This window comes from Vidua macroura (genome assembly GCF_024509145.1).
Source record: "Vidua macroura isolate BioBank_ID:100142 chromosome W unlocalized genomic scaffold, ASM2450914v1 whyW_random_scaffold_38, whole genome shotgun sequence".
Taxonomy (NCBI): domain Eukaryota; kingdom Metazoa; phylum Chordata; class Aves; order Passeriformes; family Viduidae; genus Vidua; species Vidua macroura.
In genome coordinates this window covers 1,185,304-1,203,753 of record NW_026530535.1, presented here as the reverse complement: position 1 = coordinate 1,203,753, position 18,450 = coordinate 1,185,304, and positions in this window count along the sequence as shown.

Genomic DNA, 18,450 nt, shown 5'->3' with positions numbered 1-18,450 from the left:
GGGCCTTGGCCGGAGTTCGAGTGTAAGGCTCGGCAGGACGTTCGACCTTGCCTCGGCAGGGCGACCAAGCTTCCCAAGCCTAGCAGGAGAGTCAGGCAAGGGGGCTTGGCCGGAGTTTGAGTGTAAGGCTCGGCAGGACGTTCGACCTTACCTCGCCGGGGAGACCAAGCTTCCCAAGCCTACTAGGCTCAGGCAAGGGGGCTTGGGCAGAGTTCGAGTGTAAGACTCGGCAGGACGTTCGACCTTACCTCGGCAGGTAGACCAAGCTTCCCAAGCCTAGTAGGAGAGTCAGGCAAGGGGGCTTGGCCGGAGTTCGAGTGTAAGGCTCGGCAGGACGTTCGACCTTACCTCGGCAGGGAGACCAAGCTTCCCAAGCCCAGTAGGAGAGTCAGGCAAGGGGGCTTTGCCAGAGTTCAAGTGTAAGGCTCGGCAGGACGTTCGACCTTACCTCGGCAGGGAGACCAAGCTTCCCAAGCCTACTAGGCTCAGGCAAAGGGGGCTTGGCCGGAGTTCGAGTGTAAGGCTCGGCAGGACCTTTGGCCTTACCTCGGCAGGGAGACCAAGCTTCCCAAGCCTAGTAGGTGAGGCAGGCAGGGGGGCTTGGCCGGAGTTCGAGTGTAAGGCTCGGCAGGACGTTCGACCTTACCTCGGCAGGGAGACCAAGCTTCCCAAGACTACTAGGCTCAGGCAAGGGGGCCTGGCCGGAGTTCGAGTGTAAGGCTCGGCAGGGCTTTCGACCTTACCTCGGCAGGGAGACCAAGCTTCCCAAGCCTAGAAGGGGCAGGCAAGGGGGCTTGGGCGGAGTTCGAGTGTAAGGCTTGGCAGGACGTTCGACCTTACCTCGGCAGGGAGACCAAGCTTCCCAAGCCTAGCAGGAGAGTCAGGCAAGGGGGCTTGGCCGGAGTTCGAGCGTAAGGCTCGGCAGGACGTTTGACCTTACCTCGGCAGGGAGACCAAGCTTCCCAAGCCTACTAGGCTCAGGCAAGGGGGCTTGGTCGGAGTTCGAGTGTAAGGCTCGGCAGGATGTTCGACCTTACCTCGGCAGGGAGGCCAAGCTTCCCAAGCCTAGAAGGGGCAGGCAAGGGGGCTTGGGCGGAGTTCAAGTGTAAGGCTCGGCAGGACGTTCGACCTTACCTCGGCAGGGAGACCAAGCTTCCCAAGCCTACTAGGCTCAGGCAAGGGGGCTTGGCCAGAGTTCGAGCGTAAGGCTCGGCAGGACGTTCGGCCTTACCTCGGCAGGGAGACCAAGCTTCCCAAGCCTAGTAGGAGAGTCAGGCAAGGGGGCTTGGCCGGAGTACGAGTGTAAGGCTCGGCAGGACGATTAGCCTTACCTCGGCAGGGAGACCAAGCTTCCCAAGCCTAGTAGGGGCAGGCAAGGGGCCTTGGCCGGAGTTCGAGTGTAAGGCTCGGCAGGACGTTCGACCTTGCCTCGGCAGGGCGACCAAGCTTCCCAAGCCTAGCAGGAGAGTCAGGCAAGGGGGCTTGGCTGGAGTTTGAGTGTAAGGCTCGGCAGGACGTTCGACCTTACCTCGCCGGGGAGACCAAGCTTCCCAAGCCTACTAGGCTCAGGCAAGGGGGCTTGGGCAGAGTTCGAGTGTAAGACTCGGCAGGACGTTCGACCTTACCTCCGCAGGTAGACCAAGCTTCCCAAGCCTAGTAGGAGAGTCAGGCAAGGGGGCTTGGCCGGAGTTCGAGTGTAAGGCTCGGCAGGACGTTCGACCTTACCTCGGCAGGGAGACCAAGCTTCCCAAGCCCAGTAGGAGAGTCAGGCAAGGGGGCTTTGCCAGAGTTCAAGTGTAAGGCTCGGCAGGACGTTCGACCTTACCTCGGCAGGGAGACCAAGCTTCCCAAGCCTACTAGGCTCAGGCAAAGGGGGCTTGGCCGGAGTTCGAGTGTAAGGCTCGGCAGGACCTTTGGCCTTACCTCGGCAGGGAGACCAAGCTTCCCAAGCCTAGTAGGTGAGGCAGGCAGGGGGGCTTGGCCGGAGTTCGAGTGTAAGGCTCGGCAGGACGTTCGACCTTACCTCGGCAGGGAGACCAAGCTTCCCAAGACTACTAGGCTCAGGCAAGGGGGCCTGGCCGGAGTTCGAGTGTAAGGCTCGGCAGGGCTTTCGACCTTACCTCGGCAGGGAGACCAAGCTTCCCAAGCCCAGTAGGAGAGTCAGGCAAGGGGGCTTGGCCGGAGTTCGAGTGTAAGGCTCGGCAGGACGTTCGACCTTACCTCGGCAGGGAGACCAAGCTTCCCAAGCCGAGGAGGAGAGGCAGGCAAGGGGGCTTGGCCGGAGTTCGAGTGTAAGGCTCGGCAGGACGTTCGACCTTACCTCGTCAGGGAGACCAAGCTTCCCAAGCCTACAAGGCTCAGGCAAGGGGGCTTGGCCCGAGTTCGAGTGTAAGGCTCGGCCGGACGTTCGACCTTACCTCGGCAGGGAGACCAAGCTTCCCAAGCCTAGAAGGAGAGTCAGGCAAGGGGGCTTGGCCGGAGTTCGAGTGTAAGGCTCGGCAGGACGTTTGGCCTTACCTCGGCAGGGAGACCAAGCTTCCCAAGCCTAGTAGGGGCAGGCAAGGGGCCTTGACCGGAGTTCGAGTGTAAGGCTCGGCAGGACGTTCGACCTTACCTCGGCAGGGAGACCAAGCTTCCCAAGCCTAGCAGGAGAGTCAGGCAAGGGGGCTTGGCCGGAGTTCGAGTGTAAGGCTCGGCAGGACGTTTGACCTTACCTCGGCAGGGAGACCAAGCTTCCCAAGCCTACTAGGCTCAGGCAAGGGGGCTTGGCCGGAGTTCGAGTGTAAGGCTCGGCAGGATGTTCGACCTTACCTCGGCAGGGAGGCCAAGCTTCCCAAGCCTAGAAGGGGCAGGCAAGGGGGCTTGGGCGGAGTTCAAGTGTAAGGCTCGGCAGGACGTTCGACCTTACCTCGGCAGGGAGACCAAGCTTCCCAAGCCTACTAGGCTCAGGCAAGGGGGCTTGGCCGGAGTTCGAGCGTAAGGCTCGGCAGGACGTTCGGCCTTACCTCGGCAGGGAGACCAAGCTTCCCAAGCCTAGTAGGAGAGTCAGGCAAGGGGGCTTGGCCGGAGTACGAGTGTAAGGCTCGGCAGGACGATTAGCCTTACCTCGGCAGGGAGACCAAGCTTCCCAAGCCTAGTAGGGGCAGGCAAGGGGCCTTGGCCGGAGTTCGAGTGTAAGGCTCGGCAGGACGTTCGACCTTGCCTCGGCAGGGCGACCAAGCTTCCCAAGCCTAGCAGGAGAGTCAGGCAAGGGGGCTTGGCCGGAGTTTGAGTGTAAGGCTCGGCAGGACGTTCGACCTTACCTCGCCGGGGAGACCAAGCTTCCCAAGCCTACTAGGCTCAGGCAAGGGGGCTTGGGCAGAGTTCGAGTGTAAGACTCGGCAGGACGTTCGACCTTACCTCGGCAGGTAGACCAAGCTTCCCAAGCCTAGTAGGAGAGTCAGGCAAGGGGGCTTGGCCGGAGTTCGAGTGTAAGGCTCGGCAGGACGTTCGACCTTACCTCGGCAGGGAGACCAAGCTTCCCAAGCCCAGTAGGAGAGTCAGGCAAGGGGGCTTTGCCAGAGTTCAAGTGTAAGGCTCGGCAGGACGTTCGACCTTACCTCGGCAGGGAGACCAAGCTTCCCAAGCCTACTAGGCTCAGGCAAAGGGGGCTTGGCCGGAGTTCGAGTGTAAGGCTCGGCAAGACGTTCGACCTTACCTCGGCAGGGAGACCAAGCTTCCCAAGCCCAGAAGGAGAGTCAGGCAAGGGGGCTTGACCGGAGTTCGAGCCTAAGGCTCGGCAGGACGTGCGACCTTACCTCGGCAGGGAGACCAAGCTTCCCAAGCCTACTAGACTCAGGGAAGGGGGCTTGGGCAGAGTTCGAGTGTAAGGCTCGGCAGGACGTTCGACCTTACCTCGTCAGGGAGACCAAGCTTCCCAAGCCTACTAGGCTCAGGCAAGGGGGCTTGGCCCGAGTTCGAGTGTAAGGCTCGGCAGGACGTTTGACCGTACCTCGGCTGGGAGACCAAGCTTCCCAAGCCTAGTAGGGGCAGGCAAGGGGCCTTGACCGGAGTTCGAGTGTAAGGCTTGGCAGGACGTTCGACCTTACCTCGGCAGGGAGACCAAGCTTCCCAAGCCTAGCAGGAGAGTCAGGCAAGGGGGCTTGGCCGGAGTTCGAGTGTAAGGCTCGGCAGGACGTTTGACCTTACCTCGGCAGGGAGACCAAGCTTCCCAAGCCTACTAGGCTCAGGCAAGGGGGCTTGGCCGGAGTTCGAGTGTAAGGCTCGGCAGGATGTTCGACCTTACCTCGGCAGGGAGGCCAAGCTTCCCAAGCCTAGAAGGGGCAGGCAAGGGGGCTTGGGCGGAGTTCAAGTGTAAGGCTCGGCAGGACGTTCGACCTTACCTCGGCAGGGAGACCAAGCTTCCCAAGCCTACTAGGCTCAGGCAAGGGGGCTTGGCCGGAGTTCGAGCGTAAGGCTCGGCAGGACGTTCGGCCTTACCTCGGCAGGGAGACCAAGCTTCCCAAGCCTAGTAGGAGAGTCAGGCAAGGGGGCTTGGCCGGAGTTCGAGTGTAAGGCTCGGCAGGACGTTTGACCTTACCTCGGCAGGTAGACCAAGCTTCCCAAGCCCAGTAGGAGAGTCAGGCAAGGGGGCTTGCCCGGAGTTCGAGTGTAAGGCTCGGCAGGACGTTTGACCGTACCTCAGCAGGGAGACCAAGCTTCCCAAGCCTAGTAGGAGAGTCAGGCAAGGGGGCTTGACCGGAGTTCGAGTGTAAGGCTCGGCAGGACGTTTGACCGTACCTCGGCAGGGAGACCAAGCTTCCCAAGCCTACTAGGCTCAGGCAAGGGGGCTTGGCCGGAGTTCGAGTTTAAGGCTCGGCAGGACGTTCGGCCTTACCTCGGCAGGGAGACCAGCTTCCCAAGCCGAGTAGGAGAGGCAGGCAAGGGGGCTTGGCCGGAGTTCGAGTGTAAGGCTTGGCAGGACATTCGGCCTTACCTCGTCAGGGAGACCAAGCTTCCCAAGCCTACTAGGCTCAGGCAAGGGGACTTGGCCAGAGTTCGAGTGTAAGGCTCGGCAGGACGTTCGACCTTACCTCGTCAGGGAGACCAAGCTTCCCAAGCCTAATAGGAGAGTCGGGCAAGGGGGCTTGGCCGGAGTTCGAGTGTAAGGCTCGGCAGGACGTTTGACCTTACCTCGGCAGGTAGACCAAGCTTCCCAAGCCCAGTAGGAGAGTCAGGCAAGGGGGCTTGACCGGAGTTCGAGTGTAAGGCTCGGCAAGACGTTCGACCTTACCTCGGCAGGGAGACCAAGCTTCCCAAGCCCAGAAGGAGAGGCAGGCAAGGGGGCTTGGCCGGAGTTCGAATGTAAGGCTTGGCAGGACGTTCGGCCTTACCTCGGCAGGGAGACCAAGCTTCCCAAGCCTAGCAGGAGAGTCAGGCAAGGGGGCTTTGCCGGAGTTCGAGTGTAAGACTCGGCAGGACGTTCGACCTTACCTCGGCAGGGAGGCCAAGCTTCCCAAGCCTAGTAGGGGCAGGAAAGGGGGCTTGGCCGGAGTTCGAGTGTCAGGCTTGGCAGCACCGTCGACCTTACCTCGGCAGGGAGACCAAGCTTCCCAAGCCTACTAGGCTCAGGCAAGGGGGCTTGGCCGGAGTTCGAGCGTAAGGCTCGGCAGGACGTTCGGCCTTACCTCGGCAGGGAGACCAAGCTTCCCAAGCCTAGTAGGAGAGTCAGGCAAGGGGGCTTGGCCGGAGTTCGAGTGTAAGGCTCGGCAGGACGTTTGACCTTACCTCGGCAGGTAGACCAAGCTTCCCATACCCAGTAGGAGAGTCAGGCAAGGGGGCTTGACCGGAGTTCGAGTGTAAGGCTCGGCAGGACGTTTGACCGTACCTCGGCAGGGAGACCAAGCTTCCCAAGCCTGCTAGGCTCAGGTAAGGGGGCTTGGCCGGAGTTCGAGTTTAAGGCTCGGCAGGACGTTTGACCGTACCTCGGCAGGGAGACCAAGCTTCCCAAGCCTACTAGGCTCAGGCAAGGGGGCTTGGCCGGAGTTCGAGTTTAAGGCTCGGCAGGACGTTCGGCCTTACCTCGGCAGGGAGACCAAGCTTCCCAAGCCGAGTAGGAGAGGCAGGCAAGGGGGCTTGGCCGGAGTTCGAGTGTAAGGCTTGGCAGGACGTTCGACCTTACCTCGGCAGGGAGACCAAGCTTCCCAAGCCTAGTAGGGGCAGGAAAGGGGGCTTGGCCGGAGTTCGAGTGTCAGGCTTGGCAGGACCGTCGACCTTACCTCGGCAGGGAGACCAAGCTTCCCAAGACTACTAGGCTCAGGCAAAGGGGCTTGGCCCGAGTTCGAGTGTAAGGCTCGGCAGGACGTTCAACCATACCTCAGCGGGGAAACCAAGCTTCCCAAGCCTAGTAGGAGAGTCAGGCAAGGGGGCTTGGCCGGAGTTCGAGTGTAAGGCTTGGCAGGACGTTCGGCCTTACCTCGTCAGGGACACCAAGCTTCCCAAGCCTACTAGGCTCAGGCAAGGGGACTTGGCCAGAGTTCGAGTGTAAGGCTCGGCAGGACGTTTGACCTTACCTCGGCAGGTAGACCAAGCTTCCCAAGCCCAGTAGGAGAGTCAGGCAAGGGGGCTTGACCGGAGTTCGAGTGTAAGGCTCGGCAAGGCGTTCGACCTTACCTCGGCAGGGAGACCAAGCTTCCCAAGCCCAGAAGGAGAGGCAGGCAAGGGGGCTTGGCCGGAGTTCGAATGTAAGGCTTGGCAGGACGTTCGGCCTTACCTCAGCAGGGAGACCAATCTTCCCAAGCCTAGCAGGAGAGTCAGGCAAGGGGGCTTTGCCGGAGTTCGAGTGTAAGGCTCGGCAGGACGTTCGACCTTACCTCGGCAGGGAGACCAAGCTTCCCAAGCCCACTAGGAGAGTCAGGCAAGGGGGCTTGGCCAGCGTTCGAGTGTAAGACTCGGCAGGACGTTCGACCTTACCTCGGCAGGGAGGCCAAGCTTCCCAAGCCTACTAGGGTCAGGCAAAGGGGCTTGGCCCGAGTTCGAGTGTAAGGCTCGGCAGGACGTTCAACCATACCTCAGCGGGGAAACCAAGCTTCCCAAGCCTAGTAGGAGAGTCAGGCAAGGGGGCTTGGCTGGAGTTCGAGTGTAAGGCTCGGCAGGACCTTCGACCTTACCTCGGCAGGGAGACCAAGCTTCCCAAGCCTAGCAGGAGAGTCAGGCAAGGGGGCTTGGCCAGAGTTCGAGTGTAAGGCTCGGCAGGACGTTCGTTCTTACCGCGGCAGGGAGACCAAGCTTCCCAAGCCTCGTAGGGGTAGGCAAGGGGGCTTGACCGGAGTTCAAGTGTAAGGCTCGGCAGGACGTTCGACCTTACCTCGGCAGGGAGACCAAGCTTCCCAAGCCCAGTAGGAGAGTCAGGCAAAGGGGGCTTGGCCGGAATTCGAGAGTAAAGCTCGACAGGACGTTTGACCGTACCTCGGCAGGGAGACCAAGATTCCCAGGCCTAGTAGGAGAGTCAGGCAAGGGGGCTTGGCCGGAGATCGAGTGTAAGGCTCGGCAGGACGTTCGACCTTACCTCGGCACGGAGACCAAGCTTCCCAAGCCTACTAGGCTCAGGCAAGGGGGCTTGGCCAGAGCTCGAGTGTAAGGCTCGGCAGGACGTTCGACTTTACCTCGGCAGGGAGACCAAGCTTCCCAAGCCCAGAAGGAGAGTCAGGCAAGGGGGCTTGGCCGGAGTTCGACTGTAAGACTCGGCAGGACGTTCGACCTTACCTCGGCAGGGAGACCAAGCTTCCGAAGCCCAGTAGGAGAGTCAGGCAAGGGGGCTTTGCCGGAGCTCAAGTGTAAGGATCGGCAGGACGTTCGACCTTACCTCGGCAGGGAGACCAAGCTTCCCAAGCCTACTAGGCTCAGGCAAAGGGGGCTTGGCCGGAGTTCGAGTGTAAGGCTCGGCAGGACGTTTGGCCTTACCTCGGCAAAGAGACCAAGCTTCCCAAGCCTATTAGGAGAGGCAGGCAAGGGAGCTTGGCCAGAGTTCGAGTGTAAGGCTCGGCAGGACGTTCGACCTTACCTCGGCAGGTAGACCGAGCTTCCCAAGACCAGTAGGAGAGTCAGGCAAGGGGGCTTGGCCGGAGTTCGAGTGTAAGACTCGGCAGGACGTTCGGCCTTACCTCGGCAGGGTGACCACACTTCCCAAGCCTCGCAGGAGTGTCAGGCAAGGGGGTTTGGCCGGAGTTCGAGTGTAAGGCTCGGCAGGACGTTCGACCTTACCTCGGCAGGGAGACCAAGCTTCCCAAGCCTACTAGGCTCAGGCAAGGGGGCTTGGCTGGAGTTCGAGTGTAAGGCTCGGCAGGACGTTCGACCTTACCTCGGCAGGGAGACCAAGCTTCCCCAGCCTCGTAGGAGCAGGTAAGGGGGCTTGACCGGAGTTCAAGTGTAAGGCTCGGCAGGACTTTCGACCTTACCTCGGCAGGGAGACCAAGCTTCCCAAGCCCAGTAGGAGAGTCAGGCAAGGGGGCTTGGCCGGAGTTCGAGTGTAAGACTCGGCAGGATGTTTGACTGTACCTCGGCAGGGAGACCAAGATTCCCAAGCCTAGTAGGAGAGTCAGGCAAGGGGGCTTGGCCGGAGTTCGAGTGTAAGGCTCGGCAGGACGTTCGACCTTACCTCGGCAGGGAGACCAAGCTTCCCAAGCCTACTAGGCTCAGGCAAGGGGGCTTGGCCGGAGTTCGAGCGTAAGGCTAGGCAGGACGTTGGGCCTTACCTCGGCAGGGAGACCAAGCTTCCCAAGCCGAGTAGGAGAGGCAGGCAAGGGGCCTTGGCCGGAGTTCGAGTGTAAGGCTTGGCAGGACGTTCGGCCTTACCACGTCAGGGAGACCAAGCTTCCCAAGCCTACTAGGCTCAGGCAAGGGGACTTGGCCAGAGTTCGAGTGTAAGGCTCGGCAGGACGTTCGACCTTACCTCGTCAGGGAGACCAAGCTTCCCAAGCCTAGTAGGAGAGGCAGGCAAGGGGGCTTGGCCGGAGTTCGAGTGTAAGGCTCGGCAGGACGCTTGACCTTACCTCGGCAGGTAGACCAAGCTTCCCAAGCCCAGTAGGAGAGTCAGGCAAGGGGGCTTGCCCGGAGTTCGAGTGTAAGGCTCGGCAGGACGTTTGACCGTACCTCGGCAGGGAGACCAAGCTTCCCAAGCCTAGTAGGAGAGTCAGGCAAGGGGGCTTGACCGGAGTTCGAGTGTAAGGCTCGGCAGGACGTTCGACCTTACCTCGGCAGGGAGACCAAGCTTCCCAAGCCTACTAGGCTCAGGCAAGGGGGCTTGACCGGAGTTCGAGTGTAAGGCTCGGCAAGACATTCGACCTTACCTCGGCAGGGAGACCAAGCTTCCCAAGCCCAAAAGGAGACTCAGGCAAGGGGGCTTGCCAGAAGTTCGAGTGTAAGGCTTGGCAGGACGTTCGGCCTTACCTCGGCAGGGAGACCAAGCTTCCCAAGCCTAGCAGGAGAGTCAGGCAAGGGGGCTTGGCCAGCGTTCGAGTGTAAGGCTCGGCAGGACGTTCGACCTTACCTCGTCAGGGAGACCAAGCTTCCCAAGCCTACTCGGCTCAGGCAAGGGGACTTGGCCGGAGTTCGAGTGTAAGGCTCGGCAGGACGTTTGGCCTTACCTCGGCAGGGAGGCCAAGCTTCCCAAGCCTAGTATGGGCAGGCAAGGGGGCTTGGGCGGAGTTCGAGTGTAAGGCTCGGCAGGACGTTCGACCTTACCTCGGCAGGGAGACCAAGCTTCCCAAGCCTACTAGGCTCAGGCAAGGGGGCTTGGCCGGAGTTCGAGCGTAAGGCTCGGCAGGACGTTGGGCCTTACCTCGGCAGGGAGACCAAGCCTCCCAAGCCGAGTAGGAGAGGCAGGCAAGGGGGCTTGGCCGGAGTTCGAGTGTAAGGCTTGGCAGGACGTTCGGCCTTACCACGTCAGGGAGACCAAGCTTCCCCAGCCTACTAGGCTCAGGCAAGGGGACTTGGCCAGAGTTCGAGTGTAAATCTCGGCACGACGTTCGACCTTACCTCGTCAGGGAGACCAAGCTTCCCAAGCCTAGTAGGAGAGGCAGGCAAGGGGGCTTGGCCGGAGTTCGAATGTAAGGCTCGGCAGGACGCTTGACCTTACCTCGGCCGGTAGACCAAGCTTCCAAGCCTAGTAGGAGAGTCAGGCAAGGGGGCGTGACCGGCGTTCGAGTGTAAGGCTCGGCAGGACGTTCGACCTTACCTCGGCAGGGAGACCAAGCTTCCCAAGCCTACTAGGCTCAGGCAAGGGGGCTTGACCGGAGTTCGAGTTTAAGGCTCGGCAAGACGTTCGACCTTACCTCGGCAGGGAGACCAAGCTTCCCAAGCCCAGAAGGAGAGGCAGGCAAGGGGGCTTGGCCGGAGTTCGAATGTAAGGCTTGGCAGGACGTTCGGCCTTACCTCGGCAGCGAGACCAAGCTTCCCAAGCCTAGCAGGAGAGTCAGGCAAGGGGGCTTTGCCGGAGTTCGAGTGTAAGGCTCGGCAGGACGTTCGACCTTACCTCGGCAGGGAGACCAAGCTTCCCAAGCCCAGTAGGAGAGTCAGGGAAGGGGGCTTGGCCAGCGTTCGAGTGTAAGACTCGGCAGGGTGTTCGACCTAACCTCGGCATGGAGGCCAAGCTTCTCAAGCCTAGTAGGGGCAGGAAAGTGGGCTTGGCCCGAGTTCGAGTGTAAGGCTCAGCAGGACGTTCAACCATACCCCAGCAGGGAGACCAAGCTTCCCAAGCCTAGTAGGAGAGTCAGGCAAGGGGGCTTGGCTGGAGTTCGAGTGTAGGGCTCGGCAGGACGTTCGACCTTACCTCGGCAGGGAGACCAAGCTTCCCAAGCCTAGCAGGAGAGTCAGGCAAGGGGGCTGGGCCAGAGTTCGAGTGTAAGGCTCGGCAGGACGTTCGGCCTTACCTCGGCAGGGAGACCAAGCTTCCCAAGCCGAGGAGGAGAGGCAGGCAAGGGGGCTTGACCGGAGTTCGAGTGTAAGGCTCGGCAGGACGTTCGACCTTACCTCGGCAGGGAGACCAAGCTTCCCAAGCCCTGTAGGAGAGTCAGGCAAGGGGGCTTGGCCGGAGTTCGAGTGTAAGGCTCGGCAGGACGTTTGACAGTACCTCGGCAGGGAGACCAAGATTCCCAGGCCTAGTAGGAGAGTCAGGCAAGGGGGCTTGGCCGGAGTTCGAGTGTAAGGCTCGGCAGGACGTTTGGCCTTACCTCGGCAGGGAGACCAAGCTTCCCAAGCCTAGTAGGAGAGGCAGGCAAGGGGGCTTGGCCGGAGTTCGAGTGTAAGGCTCGGCAGGACGTTGGACCTTACCTCGGCAGGTAGACCAAGCTTCCCAAGCCCAGTAGGAGAGTCAGGCAAGGGGGCTTGGCCGGAGTTCGAGTGTAAGGCTCGGCAGGACGTTCGGCCTTACCTCGGCAGGCTGACCAAGCTTCCCAAGCCTCGCAGGACAGTCAGGCAAGGGGGTTTGGCCGGCGTTCGAGTGTAAGACTCGGCAGGACGTTCGACCTTACCTCGGCAGGGAGACCAAGCTTCCCAAGCCTCGTAGGAGCAGGCAAGGGGGCTTGACCGGAGTTCGAGCGTAAGGCTCGGCAGGACGTTCGACCTTACCTCGGCAGGGAGACCAAGCTTCCCAAGCCTACTAGGCTCAGGCAAGGGGGCTTGGCCGGAGTTCGAGTGTAAGGCTCGGCAGGACGTTCGGTCTTACCTCGGCAGGGAGACCAAGCTTCCCAAGCCCAGAAGGAGAGTCAGGCAAGGGGGCTTGGCCGGAGTCCGAGTGTAAGGCTTGGCAGGACGTTCGGCCCTACCTCAGCAGGGAGACCAAGCTTCCCAAGCCTAGCAGGAGAGTCAGGCACGGGGGCTTTGCTGGAGTTCGAGTGTAAGGCTTGGCAGGACCTTCGAGCTTACCTCGGCAGGGAGACCAAGCTTCCCAAGCCTAGCAGAAGAGTCAGGCAGGGGGGCTTGGCCAGCGTTCGAGTGTAAGGCTCGGCAGGACGTTCGACCTTACCTCGGCAGGGAGACCAAGCTTCCCAAGCCTACTAGGCTCAGGCAAGGGGACTTGGCCGGAGTTCGAGTGTAAGGCTCGGCAGGACGTTTGGCCTTACCTCGGCAGGGAGGCCAAGCTTCCCAAGCCTAGTATGGGCCGGCAAGGGGGCTTGACCGGAGTTCGAGTGTAAGGCTCGGCAGGACGTTCGACCTTACCTCGGCAGGGATACAAAGCTTCCCAAGCCTACTGGGCTCAGGCAAGGGGGCTTGGCCCGAGTTCAAGTGTAAGGCTCGGCAGGACATTCGACCTTACCTCGGCAGGGAGACCAAGCTTCCCAAGCCTAGTAGGAGAGTCAGGCAAGGGGGCTGGGCCAGAGTTCGAGTGTAAGGCTCGGGAGGACGTTTGCCCTTACCTCGGCAGGGAGACCAAGCTTCCCAAGCCTAGTAGGGGCAGGCAAGGGGCCTTGACCGGAGTCCGAGTGTAAGGCTCGGCAGGACGTTCGACCTTACCTCGGCAGGGAGACCAAGCTTCCCAAGCCTAGCAGGAGAGTCAGGCAAGGGGGCTTGGCCGGAGTTCGAGTGTAAGGCTCGGCAGGACGTTCGACCTTACCTCGGCAGGGAGACCAAGCTTCCCAAGCCTGCTAGGCTCAGGCAAGGGGGCTTGGCCGGAGTTCGAGTGTAAGGCTCGGCAGGACGTTCGACCTTACCTCGGCAGGGAGGCCAAGCTTCCAAGCCTAGAAGGGGCAGGCAAGGGGGCTTGGCCGGAGTTCGAGTGTAAGGCTCGGCAGGACGTTCGACCTTACCTCGGCAGGGAGACCAAGCTTCCCAAGCCTAGCAGGAGAGTCAGGCAAGGGGGCTTGGCCGGAGTTCGAGTGTAAGACTCGGCAGGACGTTCGACCTTACCTCGGCAGGGAGACCAAGCTTCCCAAGCCTACTAGGCTCAGGCAAGGGGCTTGGCCGGAGTTCGAGTGTAAGACTCGGCAGGACGTTCGACCTTACCTCGACAGGTAGACCAAGCTTCCCAAGCCTAGTAGGAGAGTCAGGCAAGGAGGCTTGGCCGGAGTTCGAGTGTAAGGCTCGGCAGGACGTTCGACCTTACCTCGGCAGGTAGACCAAGCTTCCCAAGCCCAGTAGGAGAGTCAGGCAAGGGGGCTTGGCCGGAGTTCGAGATAAAGGCGTGGCAGGACTTTCGGCCTTACCTTGGCAGGGAGACCAAGCTTCCCAAGCCTAGCAGGAGAGTCAGGCAAGGGGGCTTGTCCGGAGTTCGAGTGTAAGGCTCCGCAGGACGTTCGACCTTACCTCGGCAGGGAGACCAAGCTTCCCAATCCCAGTAGGAGAGTTAGGCAAGGGGGCTTGGCCGGAGTTCGAGTGTAAGGCTCGGCAGGACGTTTGACTGTACCTCGTCAGGGAGACCAAGATTCCCAAGCCTAGTAGGAGAGTCAGGCAAGGGGGCTTGCCCGGAGTTCGAGTGTAAGGCTCGGCAGGACGTTCGACCTTACCTCGGCAGGGAGACCAAGCTTCCCAAGCCTACTAGGCTCAGGCAAGGGGGCTTGGCCGCAGTTCGAGTGTAAGGCTCGGCAGGACGTTCGGCATTACCTCGGCAGGGAGACCAAGCTTCCCAAGCCTACTAGGCTCAGGCAAGGGGACTTGGGCAGAGTTCGAGTGTAAGGCTCGGCAGGACGTTCGACCTTACCTCGGCAGGGAGACCAAGCTTCCCAAGCCCAGAAGGAGAGTCAGGCAAGGGGGCTTGGCCGGAGTTCGAGTGTAAGGCTTGGCAGGACGTTCGGCCTTACCTCGGCAGGGAGACCAATCTTCCCAAGCCTAGCAGGAGAGTCAGGCAAGGGGGCTTGGCCAGCGTTCGAGTGTAAGACTCGGCAGGACGTTCGACCTTACCTCGGCAGGGAGGCCAAGCTTCCCAAACCTAGTAGGGGCAGGCAAGGGGGCTTGGCCGGAGTTCGAGTGTAAGGCTTGGCAGGACGTTCGGCCTTACCTCGGCAGGGAGACCAAGCTTCCCAAGCCTACTAGGGTCAGGCAAAGGGGCTTGGCCGGAGTTCGAGTGTAAGGCTCGGCAGGACGTTCGACCTTACCTCGGCAGGGAGACTGTCCTAGGGTGGCTGTATGATGCCTTTATCCCCAATCGTCTGCCCTGTTTATGTTGAAGTCTTGTTCCAAGAGTGAAAGGAGGAGGGAAGAAGCTCAGGGTTTGTTTTCAAAAAACTCACTCCCTCCTCCACATTCCTGCTCCAGGACGGTGTTGTCTGCGGACGGACAGACAGCGAGACAGAGCTCTCCTTTGCTTTTTCTAGTTAGTTTTAGCTAGCTGAGGCAGAGAAGTTCCCTGGACTGTGGTTTTTTTCCTTTCTCTGGATCTGCTCTGGACTGAACACCAGAAGAGCATCAGCAGCTCACACCTGTGGCCCAGCGGGCCCGGCCTGGGCCGCGGCATTGCCAGCGCCGGAAGGACTAGTCAGAGACTGAGTGAGCTGAGCTGCAGCCCGGGGGGGGATTTGCTCTGAATTTGTCTCTCTTAGAGTGGCAAGAAGTCTTATTGTTTAATATTGTCTAAGATCTCTTGTATAATAAACAAGTTTTTTCCGCTGTTTTCCTCCAGAGGTATTTTCTCCCGAACTGGCTGGGGGGAGGGGCCAATTGAATCTGCTAACCTAAAGGAACCCTTTTGTGGGGGGGGAGGGGAATTCTTTCCCCAGACTTACTCTGAACCAGGACAGAGACCAAGCTTCCCAAGCCCAGAAGGAGAGTCAGGCAAGGGGGCTTGGCCGGAGTTCGAGTGTAAGGCTCGGCAGGACGTTCGACCTTACCTCGGCAGGGAGACCAAGCTTCCCAAGCCTAGAAGGGGCAGGCAAGGTGGCTTGGCCGGAGTTCGAGATAAAGTCTTGGCAGGACGTTCGGCCTTACCTCGGCAGGGAGACCAAGCTTCCCAAGCCTAGCAGGAGAGTCAGGCAAGGGGGCTTGGCCGGAGTTCGAGTGTAAGACTCGGCAGGACGTTCGACCTTACCTCGGCAGGGAGACCAAGCTTCCCAAGCCTACTAGGTTCAGGCAAGGGGGCTTGGCCGGAGTTCGAGTGTAAGGCTCGGCAGGACCTTCGACCTTACCTCGGCAGGGAGACCAAGCTTCCCAAACCTAGTAGGAGAGTCAGGCAAGGGGGCTTGGCCGGAGTTCGAGTGTAAGGCTCGGCAGGACGTTCGGCCTTACCTCGGCAGGGAGACCAAGCTTCCCAAGCCTCGTTGTAGAGTCAGGCAAGGGGGCTTGGCCGGAATTCGAGTGTAAGGCTCGGCAGGACGTTCGACCTTACCTCGGCAGGGAGACCAAGCTTCCCAAGCCTACAAGGCTCAGGCAAGGGGGCTTGGTCCGAGTTCGAGTGTAAGGCTTGGCAGGACCTTCGACCTTACCTCGGCAGGGAGACCAAGCTTCCCAAGCCTACTGGGGTCAAGCAAGGGGGCTTGGTCCGAGTTCGAGTGTAAGGCTCGGCAGGACGTTCGACCTTACCTCGGCAGGGAGACCAAGCTTCCCAAGCCTAGTAGGAGAGTCAGGCAAGGGGGCTTGGCCGGAGTTCGAGTGTAAGGCTCGGCAGGACGTTCGACCTTACCTCGGCAGGGAGACCAAGCTTCCCAAGCCTAGCAGGAGAGTCAGGCTAGGGGGCTTGGCCGGAGTTCGAGTGTGAGGCTCGGCAGGACGTTCGACCTTGCCTCGGCAGGGAGACCAAGCTTTCCAAGCCCACTAGGCTCAGGCAAGGGGGCTTGGCCAGAGTTCGAGTGTAAGGCTCGGCAGGACGTTCGACCTTGCCTCGGCAGGGAGACCAAGCTTCCCAAGCCTACTAGGCTAAGGCAAGGGGGCTTGGCCAGAGTTCGAGTGCAAGGCTCAGCAGGACGTTCGACATTACCTCGTCAGGAGACCATGCTTCCCAAGCCTAGTAGGAGATTCAGGCAAGGGGGCTTGGCCTTAGTTCGAGCGTAAGGCTCGGCAGGACGTTCGACCTTACCTCGGCAGGGAGAACAAGCTTCCCAAGCCCAGAAGGAGAGTCAGGCGAGGGGGCTTGGCTGGAGTTCGAGTGTAAGGCTTGGCAGGACGTTCGACCTTACCTCGGCAGGGAGATCAAGCTTCCCAAGCCTAGCAGGAGAGTCAGGCAAGGGGGCTTTGTCGGAGTTCGAGTGTAAGGCTCGGCAGGACGTTCGACCTTACCTCAGCAGGGAGACCAAGCTTCCCAAGCCTACTAGGCTCAGGCAAGGGGGCTTGGCCAGAGTTCGAGTGTAAGGCTCGGCAGGACGTTCGACCTTACCTCAGCAGAGAGACCAAGCTTCCGAAGGCTACTCAGCTCAGGCAAGGGGGCTTGGCCAGAGTTCGAGTGTAAGGCTCGGCAGGACGTTCGACCTTACCTCGGCAGGGAGACCAAGCTTCCCAAGCCTAGTAGGAGAGTCAGGCAAGGGGGCTTGGCCGGAGTTCGAGTGTAAGGTTTGGCACGACGTTCGGCCTTACCTCGGCAGGGAGACCAAGCTTCCCAAGCCTAGTAGGGGCAGGCAAGGGGGCTTGGCCAGAGTTCGAGTGTAAGGCTGGGCAGGACGTTCGGCCTTTCCTCGGCAGGGAGACCAAGCTTCCCAAGCCTAGCAGGAGAGTCAGGCGAGGGGGCTTTGCCGCAGTTCGATTGTAAGGCTCGGCAGGACGTTCGACCTTACCTCGGCCAAGAGACCAAGCTTCCCAAGCCTGCTAGGCTCAGGCAAGGGGGCTTGGCCGGAGTTCGAGTGTAAGACTCGGCAGGATGTTCGACCTTACCTCGGCAGGGAGACCAAGCTTCCCAAGCCTACTAGGCTCAGGCAAGGGGGCTTGGCCAGAGTTCGAGTGTAAGGCTCAGCAGGACGTTCGACCTTACCTCTTCAGGAGACCAAGCTTCCCAAGCCTAGTAGGAGAGTCAGGCAAGGGGGCTTGGCCTTAGTTCGAATGTAAGGCTCGGCAGGACGTTCGACCTTACCTCGGCAGGGAGAACAAGCTTCCCAAGCCCAGAAGGAGAGTCAGGCGAGGGGGCTTGGCCGGAGTTCGAGTGTAAGGCTTGGCAGGACGTTCGACCTTACCTCGGCAGGGAGATCAAACTTCCCAAGCCTAGCAGGAGAGTCAGGCAAGGGGGCTTTGTCGGAGTTCGAGTGTAAGACTCGGCAGGACGCTCGACCTTACCTCAGCAGGGGGACCAAGCATCCCAAGCCTACTAGGCTCAGGCAAGGGGGCTTGGCCGGAGTTCGAGCGTAAGACTCGGCAGGACGTTCGACCTTACCTCAGCAGGGCGACCAAGCTTCCCAAGCCTACTAGGCTCAGGCAAGGGGGCTTGGCCAGAGTTCGAGTGTAAGGCTTGGCAGGACGTTCGACCTTACCTCAGCAGGGAGACCAAGCTTCCGAGGGGTACTCGGCTCAGGCAAGGGGGCTTGGCCAGAATTCGAGTGTAAGGCTCGGCAGGACGTTCGACCTTACCTCGGCAGGGAGACCAAGCTTCCCAAGCCTAGTAGGAGAGTCAGGCAAGGGGGCTTGGACGGAGTTCGAGTGTAAGGCTTGGCAGGACGTTCGACCTTACCTCGGCAGGGAGACCAAGCTTCCCAAGCCTAGTAGGAGAGTCAGGCAAGGGGGCTTGAGCGGAGTTCGAGTGTAAGGCTTGGCAGGTCGTTCGGCCTTACCTCGGCAGGGAGACCAAGCTTCCCAAGCCTAGCAGGAGAGTCAGGCGAGGGGGCTTTGCCGCAGTTCGATTGTAAGGCTCGGCAGGACGTTCGACCTTACCTCGGCCGGGAGACCAAGCTTCCCAAGCCTACAAGGCTCAGGCAAGGGGGCTTGGCCGGAGTTCGAGTGTAAGACTCGGCAGGATGTTCGACCTTACCTCGGCAGGGAGGCCAAGCTTCCCAAACCTACTAGGCTCAGGCAAGGGGCCTTGGACGGAGTTCGAGTGTAAGGCTCGGCAGGACGTTCAACCATACCTCAGCAGGGAGACCAAGCTTCCCTAGCCTACTAGGCTCAGGCAAGGGGGCTTGGCCGGAGTTCGAGTGTAAGGCTCGGCAGGACGTTCGACCTTACCTCGGCAGGGAGACCAAGCTTCCCAAGCCTAGCAGGAGAGTCAGGCAAGGGGGCTTGGCCAGAGTTCGAGTGTTAGGCTCGGCAGGACGTTCGTCCTTACCGCGGCAGGGAGACCAAGCTTCCCAAGCCTCGTAGGGGTAGGCAAGGGGGCTTGGCCGGAGTTCGAGTGTAAGGCTTGGCAGGACATTCGACCTTACCTCGGCAGGGAGACTGTCCTAGGGTGGCTGTATGATGCCTTTATCCCCAATCGTCTGCCCTGTTTATGTTGAAGTCTTGTTCCAAGAGTGAAAGGAGGAGGGAAGAAGCTCAGGGTTTGTTTTCAAAAAACTCACTCCCTCCTCCACATTCCTGCTCCAGGACGGTGTTGTCTGCGGACAGACAGACAGCGAGACAGAGCTCTCCTTT